A 19,812-nucleotide genomic window follows, 5' to 3' on the forward strand; every position below is an offset into this window, starting at 1 on the left:
TTGCTGCCCTGCCTGTCTACCCCAATCCATGAGTCCCAGGTCCCAGTGAGACTGTGTCTTGGAGAATAAGAGATCGCTCCTAAGAAACAGCACTTGAGGTTGAAGTCTGGCTTCTACAGGCACTCACCACTTACGCAGTCACATAGAAGAACATGTCCATACTATAAGAACTTGGAATCAGAAAAAAAAAAAAAAAAAAAAAGAACTTGGAATCAGGCTATGTGTGGTGGTTCACACCCATAATCCTAGCACTTGGTGGGTGGAGGCAAGAGAGTTAGGAATTAAAGGTCATCTGCCTCAAAGCTAGGTCCAGGCAGACCTGGGCTACATGAAACCCTGTCTTTAAAAACAACTTGGCAGCTTCTTTCCCAATCAGATAGAAAGGCAAGCTTTCTCTGATGTCATTTCCTGAAATGACCTGAGATATTCCGAAATACTTGTACTTGATGAAAATAGACTCTGGCATAATGTACTAAAAACCTTACAATGTGTTGGCCTGGAAACTGGGAAAGGGAATAACACTTGAAATGTAAATAAGAAATACCCAATTTAATAAAGGTGGAGGAAAAAAAAATCTTACAATGTGCCGGGTAGTGGTGTGCCTTTAACCCCCTACAAGTGCTTGGGAGGAGGTAAAGGTAGGTAGATCCTTGGGACCCAGGGCAACCTAGTCTACAGAGTTCCAGGGCAGCCAAGGCTACACAAAGAAACTCTGTCTCAAATAAATAAATAAATAAATAAATAAATAAATAAATAAATAAATAAAACCTTATAATGCTTATATGACAGAATTGGGGAAAGCGAAAAAAACGCATGAGGCACTATTCAAGGTATAGACATTCCCAAATTATCAGAGATCAAACTGTTTAATGGAAGCTAATCAGATTGACATTCAAAACAGTATTACCAATACCATAAATTCAGCTATTTGTCAACTTTGATTTTATTCTTTAGAAACACAGTTTCAGTATATATAGCTGTTTGCCCTCAAACTCATTATGGTGTCAAGGCTGGTCTCAAATTTACAATCCTCCTGCCTCAGCCTCTCAAGCCTCCTACCATGCCGACTTCCACTTTCTAAGCCTCATAGATCTTCTTGAGAAGTCCAGAAGAATTAGGTGACAGGGAAAGCGGCAATTCAATGGTGCTCACCGCACCTGACTAAACTGCTTTTTAGTTTGTTCACTGAAATTGGTTCCTTTGTCACTGGACATTGTTTCAGAGATGTCTCATAGAAGAAGGAGAAGAAGAATAAGAGGAGGAAGGGGAGGAAGGAGGAGGAGAAGAAGAAAAACATATTTTCTAGGAACTTTTAGCTCATAATATAACATCACTTTCCTAAGAAATCCTCCATCAGGAAAACATACACACACTGGAACCTATTTAAGGCTGCAACTGCAGCTCATTTCTAAGTGTCCAAAGGTACACATTGGGTATACGAAAAGTTTTTATTACTTTCTCATTTATGGGGAATAGAGGTTTGGCAAACCATTCACAAGCCACTTTTGCAGTCCATCACAATTACCATGCCAATTACCCACACCAACGGATGCAAGGGCAGCCACAGAAAAGGCTAAACTTTCCCCGGTGTCCCTCAAGAAAACCAAAAACATTATGGTACCCAGGTGTTTTTTCAATCACTTGTGTGTTACAGTGAAGTCTGAGAGCCAGTGCTCCCTCCTTTTCAAATACAACTTCCACCCCTCCCACCAAGGTCCCAACAACAAACTGGGGCGTGAGTTCACCAAAGTTCACTCTGAGGAGACAATGAGATTACTGGGCATAGGTGAGGGGTTACCATAGGGGTGTGGAGTGCTCCTCCCAGACAAGGCCACACCAGAAAGTCTTTACCAAGCAAGAATGATGGCTTTCCCATAGCTATACAGATGGAGAGCCCTCCCCTAACCTTCCCTGGTCTTTATTCTCTAGGCACCCCTGAGGCCATAAGCAGTTAGGTCAGAGTTTCAAACAACAGTTGCTTGGGAGTTTCTAGATTCTCAGGTGAGCTTCCACTCACCCTCTATGAGGGGATGTAAAGAGCCAACCAACCCAGTTGGGATGATCTTTGGCCAGTGGGCACAGCTGTTTGGCTCAGAGGATATCCTGTACAATTGTAGCCCTCAGAGGCATAACTCTGGAACTACAGAATGTTGGACTGCTCCACTCTGATGACCTAATCCAGCATTTTTAAAGCCTTCCGGAAGGCAGAAATTCACTGGCAACAGAATAAAGGGAAACTGTATCACCCGGACATTGTCTGAAACAATACCACCCAGTGCTACATATGTCCTCCCTTTGGTGTAGCTAGAGACCGTCTGCGTCTGCTCAATCAGCCTTCCCAGGAGACTGGGAGCATGCATTTCATAAAGTTATCTAACACGTGACAGTTTGCTGAGCCAAGTGACAGGATGAATGGCTCACCAACAAACTGGCAGAGTCCTTAAGATAGGATCTAAAGTCTTCAGGACTTGTTTTGTGCTGCTTATTGTTGCGAATGTGTCAACTGCAGCCTCAGACAATGTATCCCATTCAGTCCTAAGGAAGGATACGACTGAATGGGGATGAGATCCCAGTCTGCATCCTGTGGTTTCTGGGAGTAGAGGATGAATGTGGTGATGCTGGTCTTAGACAAGCTGCCTGCGGACCACCTTTGAGTGGGAAGCATAAGGAAACCCGAAGCAGTTTGGAAGCAGCTCTTCACCTGCCGAAGGAGAGCTAATCAGGTATAGAAAGTGACAACTGTCCCAAGTGGGAAAGGTTTAACAGGCGGTGAGCAGAGGGGACTCCTCTCCTGGCGCCTCCCACTTTGTTCCTCCAAGTCTGCTTTTCTTCCTTTTTTTTTTTTTTTTTTTTCTTTTTTCCGGAGCTGGGGACCGAACCCAGGGCCTTGCGCTTGCTAGGCAAGCGCTCTACCACTGAGCTAAATCCCCAGCCCTGACAAGGGGCTTTTTAAACTTCTCCCACTAGTAGCCCTTTCTAAACCCGACAAATTTTTATGCAACTCTAGGTATACACGTACATTTTTTGAGTACACTGTAGCTGTCTTCTGACATACCAGAAGAGGGCATTGGATTCCATTACAGATGGTTGTGAGCCACCATGTGGTTGCTGGGATTTGAACTCAGGACCTCTGGAAGAGCAGTCAGTGCTCTTAACCACTGAGCCATCTCTCCAGCCCCCACGTACATTTTTTAAAAGATTTATTTATTCTATATGAGTGCACTGTAGTAGACACACCAGAGGGCAACAGATCCCAAAACAGACAGTGGTGAGCCACCATGTGGTTGCTGGGAATTGAACTCAGGACCTCTGGAAGAGCAGTCAGTGCTCTTAACCACTGAGCCATCTCTCCAGCCCATACACGTACATTTTTATCTGCAAATCGTTGTTTGCAGATAAAAATATAAAGATTTTTACTTTACGACAATTCTTTGGTATACATATAAATTTACTATTTATTAAAAGTTGAAGCAAAGCTGCATACTAAGGACTTGGATGTGCTGGACATTGACATTGCAGTCCGGAGAGCAGCTTCAGCCTTTGTCAGGGTCAATTGACGGTTTTGATTTTATAATCAACATTGCCGAGAGCACTGCCATCTCTAAGTATATCATATTACATGACAGGTGTATATGTGGAACTGTCTCAAAAGTGTTGAAAGTTCTGTCCTAATCCCATGTTAAAATGCACTTAATATTGTGGCATGCACGCAAATCTACAAATCAGTCCCCAAGGTTTAGAATCAAGCATTCTAATAATCCAATCCACAGATGCACTGATTTGATAATTAATGGTGACGAACAGTGGTAGAGAACGCCCATTCTGCTTTCACAATTAAAGCATGGTTTCTACAACAACAGATGACTGTATGCACACCGAAGACACTGCCATCTGTAACATACACTGGTCCCCCATCTGAGCCGAAGTGTTTGGGGCAGCCCTCACTTGACATATACCAGGAAGTGTGAACATGTTATGTCTTCAGCAACAAGGCTGTGTGGGTTTGGTGATATACGCTTCAATCCCAGCACTCAGGTGGCAGAGGCAGGAGGATCTCTGTGAGTTTGAGGCTAGCCTGATCCACATAGTAAGTTCCAGATAGCCAGAAGTACATAGAGAGACCCTGTCTCAAACAAAACAAACAAACAAACAGGCTACATCGGATCTGTACAAGCAAGGATCGACAGAGGCAAGTGTGGCCTGAATCCTCCTCCATTCACCACACTCTGTCTAATTTTAAATTGATTTTTGATCCTTTTGAATTCCATTTTTAAAATTTTTTTTTACTTTTGCCAAATTTTCTACAACTTCTGCATTTGGTTAGGCAGTCCTACACAAAGTCCAATCCACGGTTTCAGACCACGTGGTCTGAATAAATGATTTTTTTATGGCTGTCAGCTGACGGAGAACTGGTGTTTCCTGCATGTGACTGCAAACCTAGTGGATTTAACAAAGGTTGAAGATCTCACTCAAGCTTTACTCTCAAGTCCAGCTGAACAGTCACTCCTCAAAGCAAATGTCTTTTCTCATAGTTAAAGAATTCAGATGAAAGAATGTTGTTTTTAGGGGACCTTTTTTCTTTTGCTTTTGCTTTGTTTCTGAGTCAGGATCTTGCTATAATGGTTGGCCTCCAACTCTCTACCTTCCGGCCTCAGCCTCCCAGGCGCTAGAATGATGAGCACAGGCAACTGTCCAGCAACTGCGACACTGTGACTTTTTTTTTTTTAACATTTCTTCACTCCACAAAGGATTTAAGAAGTATGTTACTGGATAGCAGACCTCTCTGAGGAGGAAGAGGATAGCTATTTAAAGCTATACAAAACAGTAAGACTGATAAAACAGTTCAGTGGGTAAAGTACTTACCAATCAATCACAAGGACCCAAGCTTGGTCCCATAAACCATGTGAAGGCCAGGCACAGTGACACATGCTTGTTATCCCAGCACTAAAGAGGGACTCAAGGATCTCTAGGCTTGGCCAGTCTAGCAGACTTGGTAAGCTCCAGCCATGTGAGAGACCCTCTCTCATACAAGGTGAATGCACATCTATACACAAGAATATGTTTAAGTAAATAATCAAAGCTACAGAGAACCTTGAGTTGATATACAGGTTGAAAGCTAAATAAATTTTTATAAGAAAAACCTTAAGTGCAAAATAATGGGATATTAAACCTGGTTATCTAATAGTGAGCATCTCCGACCTTTTCTTTGCAAAACAGCTGCTGCCTTAAGAAGGGACCACTGAAGAACACATCCTACCTACAGGAACAGCTTTTGGTATAGCCCCCTCTCCGGTTGTACAGGACCTACATGAAGGCCAAACAGAACGTCTGCTATACATGTGCAGAGAGGCCTAGGTAGGCAGCCTGAAATGCTCTTTGGTTGGTGTTTCAGTCTCTGGGGGCCTAGCTGGCTGTCTTGTCTGGCCTCAGTGGGAGAGGATGAGCCTAGTCTCAAAAAGGCTTGATGCACCCTGGTAGGGATATACCTAGGGGAGCCTCCCAAGTGCTCAGAGAAGAAAGGGAGGGAAGAAGGATTGTGAGAGGTGGTGACTGGGAGGTAGGCAATGAGAAGGATGTAGAGTGAAAAACAAACAAACAAACAAACAAACAAACAGAACAAAAGGGAAGATACTGAGTCAAGCGGTGGCAGTACATACTTTTAATCCCAGCATTCTCGAGGCAGAAGCAGAGGGATCTCTGGGAGTTTGGGGCCAACCTGATCAATAGATCAAGTTCTAGGATAGCCAGGATTACACAGAGAGACTCTGTCTCAAGAAAAGAAGAAGAAGAAAGAAGAAGGAGAAGGAAGAAGGAAGAAGAAAGGGGGAGGAGGAGGAGGATGAGGAGGAGGATGAGGAGGAGGAGGATGAGCAGGAGGATGAGGAGGAGGAGGATGAGCAGGAGGATGAGGAGGAGGAGGATGAGATGCAGGATGAGGAGGACGAGGACGAGGACGAGGAGGAGGAGGAAAGAAAAGGAGAAAGAAAAAATTACCAATTACCAGTTTTTAAGGCATCAAAGTCATGATGCTTATATTTTTTAAAAACATTTATTTATTTATTAAATATAAGTACACTGTAGCTGTCTTCAGACACACCAGAAGAGGACATCAGATCTCATTACAGATGGTTGTGAGCCACCATGTGGTTGCTGGGATTTGAACTCATGACCTCTGGAAGAAGAGTCAGTGCTCTTAACCACTGAGCCATCTCTCCAGCCCACGATGCTTATATTTTTGACCTGACATGGGAAAGCCATTTTTAAAGTGATTAAAATGTAGTAATTAGTTTGCCACCACACTCAGAATATCTTTTTTTATTTATGTATTTTATGTACATAAATGCTCTGTTTTCATGCTCGTCAGAATCGGGAAACAGATCCCTTTTAGAGATGGTTGTGAGCCACCATGTGGTTGCTGGGGTTGGAACTCAGGACCTCTGGAAGAGCAGTCAATGCTCTTAACCGCTGAGCCATCTCCCCAGCCGCCCACCCTCAGAATATCAAAGAGGCTTTTATGTGTATCAGCTGAGTTATACCATTGTTGTTTTGAAAGAACAGTATTTCCTCAAAGAGACAGTCACCAAGAAACGTAAAGGCACTGGGACACGAGCACTGACTTTAAGGCTTGCAAAGGTCCTTTAGACAGAAGTTTCACGTTGTTGGCAGTACAGGTCCAATAGCCCTGCAGGAAGAATAAGAAGCAAAATTAGACACCCGAACGGAATCAACCTTTCCAGACTGAGCCCAACTGCAACTCTGCAGCCATTTTTGGTTCTTGCATCAGTACCTACCTACACCTCCCACCCCTCCACCCCATCCCCACCTCACAACCCCCCCCCCCCCCGTCTCCATAAACAACTAGGTAAGCAACAAAAGCTATCCATGGTGATGTAACTTTAGAGCCGCTAACTGGTTCAGCGGTCTGTAAGGCCACAGATGTTCTTAGCTCCTGCCGCTGTGAAACCTGAGGAAGGGGAAGTAGATTGGCTGGTAGAGAACGGGGGAAATACATCAATCTTATACATATTTCAAGTCTTGACGTGCGGCCTCAGATTGGAGTCTTCCCCATACCTGAGCACTTTGGAGGGACTGTCTGCCTCTCTCCCCTTACAAAGGAAGAAACTCAGGTTAAGGAAAGAACATGCGTGCGCTCTAATCCTGGCCGGGCTCTCCTCTCCTGGGCCACTGCAATAGTCTCTCATTAAGCTTTCCCAACAGTCTTCCCCTCTGTATTCTAAATCCGCCATCTTCCGAAAAATGAATCTGATCATTTCCGTGCCTCTGCATATATTTTGTATTAGGGAAGAAACAGAAGCAAGGCCGATAATACCGCTCCCAGGGCTTGCTTCATCAAGCCCCCGCAGGATCCTCCATCTGTCTTGTGCTGTGTCTTCGCTTCTGGATGAGTACAGTCCGCACCCATTAGCTTTTCAGGTCCTAGAATCTCACTTTAACCACCTAAGACATGTGCGCTCTGCTGGGTTCTGTAGCTATCAACTTCCACTTCCTCCCTGAGCGTTTTCACACAGCTAGCTCTCCCCACTTCCCCTCCGGCAATGTTCCGTCAGTATTCTACCCATTTGCTTCCCATTGCTTTATTAAATTGTACGTGATTTTCCTCACTTGTTCTTTGCCTGCCAACTAGAATGTCAGAGTCCACCAAGGTAGGGATATAATCTGCCTTGTCTACAGTTACACTCCCGGCACTCTGAAAAGTGCTGAACACATGGAAGGAGAATGAATGGGAGACATGGGCAGATGGCCAGGATCAGTTAGGATTAAATGCAACGGGGAAAAGGGTGGCAGGCACACAGTTCAGTAGTAAAGTGCTTACCTAGCATCCATTGTGCCCTGCATTCCATCGCTAGTACTGAAGAGAGAAAGGAAGGAAGGAAGGAAGGAAGGAAGGAAGGAAGGAGGAGGGAGGGAAAAGAAGGGGAAAAAGAAAGAAACAAAGAAATGGAGGACAGGCATGGTGGTAACTACTTCTAATCCCAGAACTCAGGAGGCAAAGGACAGTGGATCTCTATCAGTTGGAGGCCAGCCAAGGGTATACATACATACATATACACACACATACACACACTGTATATATATGTACAGGGTCTCAAAAACAAAAAGACAAGGATTTAGTACCAGCTCTTCTGGATGTTTTGAAAAGTGGGGTTTTGTTTTTGTTTTGTTTTGTTTTCTAAACATTGGTTCAAAAATTACTATGTCATGCGACCATGAAGATAGAGATTTATAAAGTACACATCTATTTAAAACCTTGCACTGAGGAGTAGTTCAGCCATCCAGCACTTGTGTGCAAAAGCATGGGGAAGACTGTGTTTGATCCTTGGTATGTGTTTAAGTCTTCGGTGGGGGCTCCACTGCTCTCAGAACAAAGTCCAAATACCTTATCATTTCTTAACACAAGCTTGCACCATCTGCTGCTGTTGCCTATTGAACCAAATCGCTCACCACAGCTCTGCTTACTGTCTGACTCAGTGGTTATTTTAGGGTCCAGTCAGAAGGTATTTAAAACACAGACAATATGATAAATGGAAGTGTTAAAAATATGTCTCCCCAGAGATTTATGGCTGCATGAAGCTAGGCTGGAGAAGTGTGAAAATGATGCTCTCCAGCCTTGGCAAACAATGCTGTCTGTGACTGGTGCGCTGTTGAATGGAGTGCAGAGGTATCCTCTGTCATTACCACCACTGCCGCGGAAGATGATGTAGTGTGCCTGTCACGGCTGCTGGTGAACCCAGGAGGACTTACTCACTGGCTGCTGCAGCTGCCACTAGTAGAGACACTAGCAATGTGGAGGAACGTGACACACACACAGACACACACAAAAATGCATATATAGACACACCACACTCACAGACATACACACAGAAACACACACACACGCACACACTCACAGACACACACATAGACATACACACACACTCAGGCACACACAGACACACTCACAGACACACTCAGGCACACACAGACACACACACATACACACACACTCTCAGGCACACACACACAGACACACACACTCACAGACACACTCAGGCACACACACATACACACAGACACACACACTCACAGACATACACTCAGGCACACACACACAGACACACACACAGAGACACACACATACACACAGACACACTCAGGCACACACACACTCAGGCACACACACATACTCAGGCACACACACACTCAGGCACACTCAGGCACACACACATACACACTCACACACACACAGACAAACACACAGAAACACACACACAGACACACACATAGACATACACACACTCACAGACACACTCAGGCACACACAGACACACTCAGGCACACACAGACACACTCAGGCACACACAGACACACACACATACACACATACACACAGACACACTCAGGCACACACACACTCAGGCACACACACACACACACACACACACACACACACACACTCACAGACAGACCACCCAGTATTGTCTTCCTCCACAGCTTTCCACTGGCCAGGCCTGGCCAATAGCCAGTTGGCAGAGATCTGGGAAATGAACTTGCTAGCTTTTTGTCCCCTGCAATGCAGAGGAAAGCAGAACTGGAGCTTTCAGACAGATAGACGGACAGACAGACAGACGGCTACACCAAACCCTTGATCCTCCCAGGCACTTGGCATGCTGTTTCCTTTATGGACATTTGTACACACGCATACTTGTTGGAGGATATTTGATCACATTGTGAACCTGGAGACTGTGGACTGGAAAAACCTGTTTCTAGTTGTGGTGTGGTTCAGCCCTAGCGCACACCTTCAATCCAAGAGCCAAATAAAGTCAGCCACAGGTCAAGAGGTGGAGCAAGCGAACAGCTGACAGGAAGTGAGCATAAGTAAACAGAAGGGAGGGTCTTTGAGTTGAAGGATATTTAAGAGAGCACGGAGAAGGAGAAAGAGCTTTTCCCTTGTGGGACATCAGTTGAGGAGGTCAGTCGGGTGCTTTCTCTGTCTCTCTGAGTAGGCAGGCTCTCACCCCAACATCTGACTCTTGAGTCTTCATTTTGTAAAATTGAATGGTTGGGATCTTAAAAAAAAAAAAAACAACACACAAACACACACTTGCTTGGCCATGCTTTCTCCCTCTTTGCTTGAGTTCTCAGAGTAGCTGTCACACATTATAGGGTTTTCTCCTGACCTCAGGGAAATTCTACCATTCTGGAGTCTCAAAATACCCTGAATTACCCATCTCCTTTTCTTTCCTTTTAAAGGATATATATTTATATATATATATATATATATACCAGAAGACAGCATCAAATCCTATTATAGATGGTTGTAAGCCACCATGTGGTTGTTGGGATTTGAACTCAGGACCTTTAGAAGAGGAGCCAGTGCTCTTAACCACTGAGCCATCGCTCCAGCCCTACCTGTCTCTTAGTACTTAGCATCATGGCTTGGTTTGGCTTAATATTGTTTTGCTTTGTTTTTGTTTGTTTGCTTGCTTTTATACACAGGATCTTTCATGTATTCTAAGCTGTCCTCAAACTTTCTCTGTAGCTGAGTCAAGCCTTGAACTCTTTTTTTTTTTTTTTTTGGTTCTTTTTTTTTTTTTCAGAGCTGGGGACCGAACCCAGGGCCTTGCGCTTCCTAGGTAAGCGCTCTACCACTGAGCTAAATCCCCAGCCCCAAGCCTTGAACTCTTGATCCTCCCACTTCGCTTCTACCTTCCCAGTGCTGGTACACCCTGGCTTCTGGGTGTTTTCCGCTTTGTATTATTTCGAGGATTCTCTTAAGAGTAGAATGCTGCATTATTCCTTATTGAAAGGAAGCAAAAACAAACATGCAGAAAGACCTGAAATTGCGACTTAAGAAACTTTCTGGGACAGCAGATCAGTAGTAGTAGGGCGTTCCTCTCCGATGCTTGAGGCCCTAGATTGAATCCTGTGTACTTCCTAGGAGCTGAGTAGAGAAACAGTGGAGGAATCAGAAAACTGTCTATAACTCCAGCATCTTCTCTGTGGGTGACCTTGCCTGCTTCTTCTTCATGTGTGATGAGGGCCAGGAATTCCCATCCACTGGATTTACATTACCTAAACTTAGTGACGTGTTAGGTCAGATCATTGTTTGCTGTGGGGCTGTGCTGTGCATTAGAAGGTGTTTAGCGGTATCCTTGACTTACAGCCACAGGCATGCCTACCAGCCACCCCTCTGACCCCACTGACTTTTAACAAAGTATCTATCTACAGATACTCCCAGTGTTCCCAGCCGGCAAGAAGCACGTGGGATGAGAACTAGGCTGTGCAGAGTAATCCCATGGTCCACTTTGACCAACTGAGGGATCACATGGGAGAGATATGGCTGTCAGCAGTCCACACCTGTGGGAGGACTGGCCAGTTCCCAGAAGAGAGGGGTGGCTAATATTCTAGTAGGTGTGAGTTACATTTCCTTAATCACGGACATTGATTAGGTGTTCAGTCCCAACCTGTGTACCCTGACTCCCGGGTAATTTAGGGGAAATTTCCAGAGAGATATATTTAAGACATCTTTACAGTTTTTTTTTTTTAATTATAGAAGCTGGGGCAGCTCAGTGGTAAAACATTTGCTTGGAATGCTGATTTTAATTCCTAGAAATGAGAGAGAAGGGGGGGGATGGGGAGGAAAGGGATGGGGAAAGGGAAGGGAAGGACAGGGCGAGTGACAGGGAAGAAAAAAGAAAACATAAAAAATGGCCCCAAATCATCACTACAAGGGTTTTGACATAAAATATCTGTGTTTTACTTTTATTTCTTCTGAATATATTGTTTGATTGTCTCCTCTTTGCCAAGTGTTGGGCTGGGTCTTAGTAAGCCAGGATCACTGGGTTTCTATAAAGACAGATCCTGCACTGAGTCTCCCTGTTTGTGGGACGTTCCCACAGCTAAGAAACTTTTAAATAACTTCTGGCCATTAGCTGTCCTGACTCAGCTAATTATATTCGAAATGCTCTGCTGGTGGAAACCTGTCAAAACGTATGATTTGGGAAGCCTGGCTTTTTGCTCTTTTTTTTTTTTTTCATCTTAACATAGAAATGTTATTTTTGTTTCTTTGTCTGTTTTGTTTGTGGAGATAGGGTCTCTCTATGTTGCCTTGGAACTCACTCTGTAGACCATGCTAGCCTCAAACTCAGAGATCTTCCTATCCCTGCCTCCCCAGTGCTAGCACAAAGGGCTTGTGTCACTGTGTCTGTCCCTGCTCTAGAGACAGGAACCTGGCAGAACGGAGCCCAGAAATGAGATGAACTAAAGTCTCACGCAGTGGCCCTCTTAATTCAAAGCATCTGACAATTTATACGCTCAGAGTTAAGAGGAGTCACACGGATAACGTGTTTTGTAATGTCGGTTTCATTTCCTCAAAGTGGTGAGGTGAGAGTGTGACCAGCTTTAGTTATAGGTGGCTTGGGCTGAGCCCATAGTGTCCCTACACAGCTGTTCCTACGCCTAGGCTTGGAACTGTCTAGCCCCGTTCAATCTAATCTTCTGTAAATTGGAACCTTAAAGACTTCAGCTTCCAGTCTCTGCTAACCTGGGCATGGAATGTTTCAGCCCCCAAGAGACGCTTATGCTGAATAGACACACCCTTTCTAGCATTTTCTGAACTCTGGCTGGTTGGTTCAATTCAGCTGTTCTGGATCAAACTCCTCTCGGAGCTGACCATTTCAAATGGGCTCTGCTTGAAAAATAAAACAAACAAACAAACCTGTCTCTGGACCCCACAAACTGAACTGTTGTGGTCTGAACTGAGCTCAACTGGACTCAACTGAAATGCATTTGACTGACCTGTCTGAATAAAACTGCACTGAATGGAGACACAGATGAAGCCGATCTGGTTCTTGCAAAAGAAGCTAATGGGAAATGTCCCCAAATTATGATGGCATTTTATGAAGCGAGACTGACGTGGCATGCACATCCTAAGGATGCGAAAAACAAAGAAAAAGAAAGCGCAAAGAGCTAAAGGAGGAGGCCGTCTCTGTCATTTCTCTTTGTATATAATTCCTTTGTAAGGCTCGAAGTGAGTCTTGCCTACTGGGAGACCCCCCCCCCCCAAGTAGAATGGAGTTCGATGCAAACACAAGAGGTTTATTTTCTGGTGAGTCAGGGTCCGCCTCCAATCAGTCCCTTGTGGTGAGTGACTGGAAGGCAATCCTCAATGGCTATAACAAGCAGTTTTTATACTTTTTAGGGGTACAGGTTACATCATCAAGGTTACAGTTTAAACTTTTTGGCTAAACATATTGACCTCTGAATCTATTGGCTAGCAAGCATATGACATGCATTCCAACTCTGGGACCAGAGGGTCAGGTGACTATGTCAGTACATTCTGCAGATTTTCAAGAATGTCCCTGCTCCTCCTAAGAACTGTGGGTGGAGAATGGAACTTGGCTTAGCCTTGACTTGAGGTGGGAAGCTGGTACTTGGCCTAATCTTGACCTGAGGCGGTGGGTGTAAAGCTGGCGAAAACCCTTAGGGTCCTCATACCCTACCTACTTTCTACCAGGCCAAGCCTCCTAATAGCTCTTATGCTTCAGTAAGAACTAGGGTCCTTGCTTGCCTAGCAAGCACAAGGCCCTGGGTTTGGCCCTCAGTTCCAGAAAAAAAAAAATTAAAAAAAAACAAACTAGGATCCTTCACCTTCACCTTCCTCCTCCTCTCGCTTCTCCCACTCCTTTTCATCCTAAACACATCCATAAAAATAACGTGCCTATCACGATGCTCCACAAAACAAAAAAACCAAAAAAAAAAAAAAAAAAAACCCAACCAAACAAAAAAAACTGAACTCCTTCAAACTGCCTCCCTCTAAGTAGCCCCTCTTTCCTACCCTCGTGAGAGTCGGGCGGGTATATCCTATCTTTGACTCATTCTGTCAACTCTTTCTCTGATTCATCACTTTGTCTGCCCCTCAATTAGAGGTCATTGTTTGGGATTAAAGGCATGGCATGTCTGCATTCCAGCCAGAGAGAGCAAAGGTGTGTGGTGTGTCTGCTTTCCAGCCAGATTATATTTTGGGATGGGATCCCTTGCCAGAGCAGCCATCTTGCTGGATTAAAATCCCTCTACAGTGTAGATCACAATGCACATGGCAGAGGAGCCCATCCCACAGAAACAAGTTACAATAGCATCTGTGGTGAATAATCTGAAGCTCACTCCCATCCACTGCACCTGGGTGGGGCACGCAAGCATAATCCAAGGACAGTTCTTTGTTTTGGAAGAAATTAAAGTCACAAGACTCTTTTTTTTTTTTTCCCCATGGAGTTTTCTCCAAGAAGTCAGAAATCTCATAGGACTCCATTCTTGGACTGTGTTTTGACAGGCTACCACACCCAGCTTCTTAGAAATGTTCTTACATGATCTGTAAAGAATGGCAAAAACGTAGGGAGGGAGAAGATGGAATTCGGGTATATTTTTTTTTGTAGTCCTTGTGGTTTTTGAGATAGAACCTGATCTAGTTCAGGCTGGCCCTGAACTTACAATGTAGCCGAGCTTGGAGGTGAACTTCTGATTTTTCTGTCTCGACCTCCCCAGGACTGGGATTAGTCATGCACTACCCTGTCCCATTTTTGTGGTATTGGGGATTGAACTCAGGCCCTCCTGAATGTCAGACACTCTACCAACTGAGCTATATCCCAGTCCCTGGACTTGAGCTGTATTTCAGGTTTTTCAGTCCTTGTATTTATTTTAAAGAGAAATAGAGACTGAGTCTCTTTTCTTTTTTGGGGTGGGGGATAGGTTCAAGGCATCCTGGAACTCACTGATAGAACAGACTGGCCTCGTCAGTGATCCACCTGCCTCCCAAGTGAAGGGGTGTACCCACTGCCTGGCTGAGACTGGGTTTCTAGAAGGCCCTCTCCATGCAGTAAGAGACTAACTGTAATAAGCATGAATTGATGAGGGAGTTCTGGGAAGGTGGCAGTTTGGATCATAACCAGGACAGTAGTTGTAGTTGTGGGGGCACAGGAAAGTCAATCGGATTCACGTTCACAAGGAAGGGATGGTGGATCTGTAAGTTTGAGGTTAAATGTAAAATCCATAATTAGTCAAAATGACTGACATCCCCCTCCCCACCTAAACCATTAGATGGCTGGCCAGGAGAGCTCTCTAAGGGGGTACGGACTCCACCATTTAGGAAAGGGTGTGGCAGTGCAGATCACCTCCTGCTAGGACTGGCTGGAAAAGGAGGCCAGCTAAGCTGGCTGTGCTTCGAAGGATGTAAATTAGGTCAGGAGAATCCTTCCTTTTTTCAGTCCTGTCACTTCAAAAAAGCTATTTACACTGAAAAGCTGTCCTTGTACTTTATCTGTGTGAGGGTGGCTAGGCTGACAGGTATGGCCTGACTGGTTGGTGTGCTTTCCTGATTATCTTATTGGCTGGCACAGTCAGAAAGCAGCCGAGACAGAAGCTAAATGTGTAGGTTGAAGCTTCGCCTTTAAGCCGGGTGTGGTGGTGCATACCTATAATCCTAGCACTGGGAAGCTTAGGCAGGAGGATGACCATGAATGCTTGGCCAGCCTGGACTACCTAGGGTATGGAGACTGTCTTAAAAAGCAGAAAAAGAATGTCCTTTGACAAAACAGCTTCTGTTTGGTTGGTTTTAGTATTGGGGTTCAGGCCTAGGGCCTCAAGGATGCTCTGCAAGAGCCCCTTGGCTAAACATCGCGCCCCCAGAATTCTCTCATTTCAGCCCATGCTTCACTTCTAACATGAGTGTTTAAGCAGCAGTAACTAGAAGAGAAATGGCCAGTGGGTCACTGTCTTTTTTTTTTTTTTTTAACTAAAAGTAATCGAAATTGCATATGTTTTAGTTTGCTTTTCAAAATCTCTTTTCATATATGCATTTGCAAATAGTTCAGTAATTATTTTTTTTTTCTTTTTTCTTTTTTTTCGGAACTGGGGACCGAACCCAGGGCCTACCACTGAGCTAAATCCCTATAGTAATTATTTTAAGTTTTCTGTTTGTTTGCTTGTTTGTCTCACTGTGTAGTCCTGGCTATCCTAGGATTCTCTATGTAGACCAGGCTGGGCTCGAACTCATAGAGATCAACCTGCCTCTCCCTGCTGAGTGCTGTCCAACTTGGTGCGGTGTAGTGTAAAGACATTTTCATACATACCTGTGTCCTCTCCCCTTCTCTTGGTTCTTTTTTTTCCGGAGCTGGGGATCGAACCCAGGGCCTTGCGCTTCCTAGGCAAGCGCTCTACCACTGAGCTAAATCCCCAACCTGTCCTCTCCCCTTCTCATCTCTCCAGTTTCTCTCCATTTTATTTGTCCCCTTTGTTTCACTAGAAAGTTTTGGTTTTACTTTTCATTAGTTTCAGAAATAAATTTCATTTTAAGCTTTATTATTAAAAACACATTGCAAAATTTAAAACCATGTTACTTGTGCTTTCATACATGCATGAAATCTAGGATCCTCGTAAGAGAAAACACAATAGTCATCTTTTTTTTTGAGGTGGCTTTGTTCGTGGCACCTGGTTCATGGAACACAGTTCACCCATTTCTTGAAGATGGCCCTGGATTGTGAAGGTAACCTCACCTATTTCTCTCACTCCTTATTCTCATCTCTCCTATTTATCGTGTCCTTTTGCTCCCCCTTTCCCTTAGGTCTTCCTCCAATAGAGCCTGCCAACCATACTCTCTTTCCTGCTTCCTAACCCCGCTGTCACAAGAAGCTATTTCTTTGGAAAGATGTTGCCTGATGTGGTCTAAGGCGCCCCACCCTCCAGTTGATACAACTGCATGTTCCACCCCAGTTCATCAAGTGTCGGGCTTTTCATGGCTCTAAGGACAATTGTGTTGCACGTTCCAGTACTAACAGATCTGACTGGAGTGTAGAGTCAAAGGGTCCCACATGGGCTTTGCCTGGTTTGCCTCTCTGTATAGAAGTCAGGCCTCTATTTAACTGGGTATCCAAGTGCTTCCTGGGAACACTGCAGTAAAGATTAGAATCTGGCTGGCCAGCTCTATTTGCTGATCAGTAGGAAGATCGCACGCTGCAGGAGGACTTTCTCCCCTGTGTGTGATACCAGGAAACACCCTGAGTAACCCTGGAACTTAGCTTGATTGACAGGAGAGGGCTCCGCCTACTTACACCCTAGCATTGCCACAGCGTCAAACAGTTTACCTTGCGAATTTAGCCTTAAGATATCAATATTATATGCTTCTATTACTTTGATGGGGGCGGGGGGAGGCTGGAGGACAACCTCAGATATTATCCTCGGAAACCCCACCTTCCTCCTTTCAGACTGGCCTTGGGTTTGGTTCTGTTGGCAGGTAGGGAAGGGAGGCCCAGGATCCTCCTGTCTCTGCCTCCTCCCTGCCTCCGCCTTGCTGGGCTTCCAAGCAGATGCCATGACCCTGGGCATCCGCCACCCCCAACCCCACCCCCCTACCCCCTCACCCCCCACCTCCGCGTTGAGGGGATACAGCTCATCTCCTCCTGCTTGCAAGGCAAGTTCTTTACTGACTGAGCTATTTCTCTGGCCCTCTTTTGCTTTGCTTTTGGCTTAAAAATTATATACAGTATTTTGAAAATCAAACAATGCTTAAGACAACATGCTGGTTAATTTTCCCGTTGCCCTGACAAAATATCTAACAGAAATGAGAGGATGGATTTAGTCTGACTCCGAGTTCAGGAGATAAAGTACATCAGGCAGGAAGGCACAGTGTCAAGAGCAGTTCATGCCTGTGGCAGAGGAAACATGAGGGCGATAGTTAGTGAGGCCACCTGAGCAGTCAGGAAGAGCTATAACTCACCCTGGCCCTACAAATGCTAGCTAGGCCTCGGGGCCCAAAGGTTTCACAATCCTCCCAAACATAACTACCTGAAGACCAGGTGTTAAACCATAGAGGAGTCTGGGGTGTGTGTGTGTGTGGGGGGCGTCATTTATGTTCAAATTATAGCAGGCACAAAGAGAAAAGCAGGGTGTGTTTGTTACTTATAGCAAGACCTCTAGTATCTTTCTTTGCTATTATTTTCATAGTTTCCTTGTACCATTTTGTGTGTGTGTGTGTGTGTGTGTGTGTGTGTGTGTGTGTGTGTGTTTGTGAACATTATTAACATAATGGGCAGAATACCTTTGTTATTCACTTAATATGTTTGACAGATCATTTCATTTATCCGCACACAGAGCTCACTCTATACACTTTTGGTTGTGAATTTAGCCTTTGAGTTTTTTTTTTAAGATTTATTTATTATATATTAGTCCACCGTAGCTGTCTTCAGACACACCAGAAGAAGGCATCAGATCTCATTACAGATGGTTGTGAGCCACCATGTGGTTGCTGGGATTTGGACTCAGGACCTCTGGAAGAGCAGTTGTGCTCTTAACCACTGAGCCATCTCTCCAGCCCGAGATCTTATATTCTTTAACAGCTGTACGACAACTATGGCTATAGTACATATAAAAAACACATATAATGACACTAAGGTGGCAGGACTGCTCAGTAGTTAAGCACACTGGCTACTCTTCCAGAAGACCAAGGTCCAATTCCTAGCATCCATATACTGACCCAAGTTCAGGGGATAAGATATCCTGGTCTGAACTCTGCTGGTTCTGCACGAATCTTGTGTATATGCATACATGCAGGCAAAACGCTTGTATACATTAAAATAAACAAGTAACATAAAAAATACATAGGGTGGCAAGCCACTTGGAACTGCCCTGTAAACACCCAGATTGAACTTTAACTTGCACTTTCTTGGCAAAGCACCACATTTATGGCAGGACAAGGTGAGGTTTTCCTTAGGGAACATGTGTTAAATGGTAGCCCCTAGGGAGTCCTGTCTCTGACCCTTGAAACCTGCAATGTAACAACATTTGCAAAACTGCCCATAGATTTGGGGAGGACCTAAATTACTATAAACCATTATAACATAAACCTGAGGGAGATTTTTAAAAGAGACACACAACAGGAGCCACTATGGCAATAGAAACAGAGGTGGTGTCACTCTATCCAGAGAAGGCATGGGACCACCAAAGCCAGAAGTGACAAGGAGTGACCCAAATCTACATCCTTCCAAAGGGGGTGTGGCCTCGTCAACACCTGGACTCCAGATCTCTCATCCTTAGAGCTATGAGGGTGCACACTGCTCATAGTGCATGGTGAAAACCACGTAGTGCTGTATTCGTTACCACAGCCCTAGAAAACCAATTCAGGTTACCCATTCACGTACCAGGAGGCATTAAAATCTGTGGCCCAAGCCAAGTTATCCAACTCATTCAAGACTTAGTTTTCTTTCTCTTAAAAGATGAGAGGTGGGGTTGGGGATTCAGCTCAGTGGTAGAGCACTTGCCTAGCAAGCGCAAGGCCCTGGGTTCGGTCCTCAGCTCCAAAAAAAAAAAAAAAAAAAAAAAAAAGAGAGAGGGGGGGAGCAAAAAAAAAAATCTTTATGTGCCTTTCCTTTCCAAATGTACCCTTAGGAACTTGAAGAGTAACTAATGTTAACCATTGGGATTTTATACCATGGGCTGAGAGGGTGATAGATCCATGAACAGAACTCCTGTATGAATCCAGACAAGAGGACATTCTCTTTAGCAAGCAGGTTCGGGGAGAGAGAGAGAAGAGACCCTTGTTGGGTGCTGAGAAATGAAGAAGTATGAAAAGTATGGGCCATGGTCTAGAGAGGACTAGACTCAGAAGAACACGAGCTGAAGTGAGAATTCATCACAACGGAAGTAATTGTCTCCCTTTGGGGCTTTTGTTGTCTGTCTGTCTGTCTGACTGCGTAGCCCTTACTGATGATAGACCTTAAGCAGAATTCTGTCGTGAGGTGATGCACTCTGACTTTAGTGGGAACA

General features: G+C 44.7%; 1 long non-coding RNA gene across 1 annotated transcript; it reads right to left on the reverse strand.

Moving 5' to 3' along the window:
* Positions 1-6,299: 6,299 nt before the first annotated feature.
* On the reverse strand, positions 6,300-17,365 carry LOC120097798 (uncharacterized). Its single transcript, XR_005495547.2, has 2 exons — positions 7,072-17,365; positions 6,300-6,682 (listed from the first exon to the last, which is right to left on the reverse strand). It is a non-coding gene; the product is annotated as an uncharacterized LOC120097798 (long non-coding RNA).
* Between the last annotated feature and the right edge of the window lie 2,447 nt (positions 17,366-19,812).

Source organism: Rattus norvegicus, chromosome 17, assembly GCF_036323735.1.
Source record: "Rattus norvegicus strain BN/NHsdMcwi chromosome 17, GRCr8, whole genome shotgun sequence".
Taxonomy (NCBI): Eukaryota; Metazoa; Chordata; class Mammalia; order Rodentia; family Muridae; genus Rattus; species Rattus norvegicus.